Source organism: Etheostoma spectabile, chromosome 1, assembly GCF_008692095.1.
Source record: "Etheostoma spectabile isolate EspeVRDwgs_2016 chromosome 1, UIUC_Espe_1.0, whole genome shotgun sequence".
Lineage (NCBI taxonomy): Eukaryota > Metazoa > Chordata > Actinopteri > Perciformes > Percidae > Etheostoma > Etheostoma spectabile.
The window spans coordinates 23950967-23953733 of NC_045733.1; the positions used below are offsets into that span (position 1 = coordinate 23950967).

The 2767-nt window shown below is 36.4% G+C and overlaps 1 protein-coding gene across 1 annotated transcript in view; it reads left to right on the forward strand.

The window, feature by feature from the left end:
- LOC116689707 (transient receptor potential cation channel subfamily M member 7) overlaps positions 1-2616 on the forward strand; it is an 89912-nt gene extending 87296 nt beyond the window's left edge. Inside the window, exon 21 of the mRNA XM_032516316.1 lies at positions 2375-2616. The gene's annotated coding sequence lies outside the window, so the exon portion shown is untranslated. The remainder of the gene's footprint in view (positions 1-2374) is intronic.
- The last annotated feature ends 151 nt before the right edge of the window (positions 2617-2767 follow it).

Sequence of the window (2767 nt, forward strand, 5' to 3'; positions counted from 1 at the left end):
AGTTCTGGTCCAACACGGTATGGAGATTACAGAAGAGATCGCACGCACACACATCCATCCAACCATTTCTTTAATGGTTGTTTTTCTGGGTAGTATTCTAGGTAACAGGAGAGGATGTTGCTAGCAAGGAGTAGTATCTTAACACAGATTGAGGTGGAAATACAAACAGGAGTGTGGAAAAGGTACTTTATTGCATAGCTTAGTTCCTTTCTTCATTTACTCCTTGAGACAATTTGGTTCAAAGGGACTGTTGGTGGTGTTTAGAATAAAGATTAACAAGAAACTAAGAGCTTTGCTAAATACTTAAGGCATGCATTCGCTGGCTGTGATGGCTACCGTGAATACCACAAATAGGACAGTGGACATGATGCAACTTCTTATCAGACAACCACACAGAAAGTGGCGAGACACTGAGTATGGAAACACAGCTCTCTCACTCTACATGAACACAATTTAGCATTGAATGGATGGAGAGATATTACCACAGCCCCGCCTAAAGATAGCTCAGGGAACCCCATCATACTGCATTTTACTAGGGCTGCATGATATTAGGAAACTATGCAATACGTGGTGATGCTATTAATGAATGAATGATGCGATAAATAAACTGATAATAAAGTGTACTCATTTCTGCATTTCTAGAACTTTCAGTATTCTGCTACAATACAACAAATTGCTTGTTTAAAACAAATTAATTAAAAAATAATTTCTAACATTCTTTTATTGAACAAATTGAACATTGAATTGAACATAAAAGGCACCACTAAAAAAGAATGACCGTTTTTGATATTTTAAAGTGTAATTTTCTACTGATATTATCTTTTAACTAACACAACAAAATCTCTGTCTTTTGTGATATGTCCAGTTGATATTGCGATGACTATTTAAAAAAATAAATAAATAAAAAATAAAACAATATATTGTGCAGCCCTATATTTTACAATTCACAACATGCATTTAATAAGAACCCCTAGATTATTAGTAAGAAGTATTTGTTTGGGACCTTTGGAATAATCTAATAAAGGGCAATTTTCAGAAGTCAGTTAATCTATTTCTTAGAGTGGTCAAGCAAAGTTATTCCTGGCTTGTAGGAACACCATATTGTTAATATATTATTAAACTGTATTAGAAGTGTTCACAAGTGGGAGGCAAATGAGGGACCATTTCTTTTACACTGCACCACCATTCTTACTGGTTGGCTTTGTGAAGTGAGGAGAAATATAAGAGTAAAAGAATGAATTTCTGCATGTGTTATACCCTGAGACTTACCTTTTAAACACTTATTTAATTAAACGAGACTTGGAATGGAAAGAAATGCAGTACTAGCAGTTAAATGTTATTTTAAACAAATGTTCTTGCTACTGACATGTCCACACTCCTGCACAGGATTATCACTCATCTTTTCTCACTTGTGCTGATGTTTATTTATTTTATTTGCAAGCCTGAGGCTGGTTCTCAGGAGCCTGGGAGTCGTCTTTCAGAGTTTTATTTGCACTAACAGGGTTGTTTTTCATGCTGTTTAAAACCAAGGTGTACTGATACCATCACTGAAACTGCTAGTCTACATAACCCAGTCTGTGCTTATCTACATCTGCTGTACCTGCTTCTATTTCGATTTCAACACATCGGTGCAGCACACAAAAGCTTACCCATCAGATGGGGGTGTTAATGGCCGATTTTCCAACCGTTCACATGTCGAGGTTCAGCAATTTTTCTAATTTAAGTTGTACCAAGAAACCGTGTGCGTGTGTGCGTGCGTGTCTGCCTATGTGGACAAACTTTCTCACAGTCTGCAGTATGATTGTACAAAAGAGCTTCTTTCTGTTACAAGCACTGGTCAAACTTCGGTGCTGAGTTGAAGTACCATTGGGAGACACTCATGTGGCTTAAACTTCTTTCTATACAGCAAGTTAGTAAACACTAAGCGTTTTAATTTGAACTCACCCGCTCAAAAGTATGCAAATTACATAAATTACTTATATAGTATTGACTGTGTAATCTCTTACCTTATTTATTTGTCTGTCCAATAGTTGTCTAGATATTTCACTAAAAGAAGCATTAATTAATTGTTGGCCAGTGGAGGGCAGGAGAATTCTTTACACAACACAGATGTCACTTCTTAGTAGAAGTTGTACTGACTAGCGTGGGGTTGATAAGAGAAGTAATTTCAAATTACATACAGTATCTTTTCAGTGTTGCTATAGAAATACTGATAATTGCAGCTTTAAATGACTAGTAGGACAAATATTTCCCTTTCAATGTTTTATATATAATCCCCTGAACTGCTCATCCCCTCCCTTCTGAAGGCAGACTTTGTTTCACATGAGATGGAGAAGATTAAATTTCTCTTCTTTCACACAGCTAACTGCCAGCTGAGCTCAGAGGCCTCTGTCAAAATGGCAGACTATTTACCCCTAACTCAAAGTGCCATGATGAGGTTTAACCCCATTAGAGGGCCTCAACTGACCTTGTCTCAAAATATTTCAGAGAGTAGAAGCCCCTCTCGGGAACTGTCTGAATTTAAAAAGCTCTTTGTCAACACAGGCCAGTCATCTACATTCAACATATCTTATAGACAGTTTGTCTACATTGTACACATTTATGACATAGATAGTTAATAAAAAGATTACTCTATCTCCGTTTTTGGAAGAATTTATCCTTTAAATTTATAAAGGTTTTATATAATGTTTTTGGAGTTGTTTATGGGTCTTGTGTGTTTCTTATTGTCAGCTCTTCTACCTGGGCTTCTTGATGACATACTCGTATG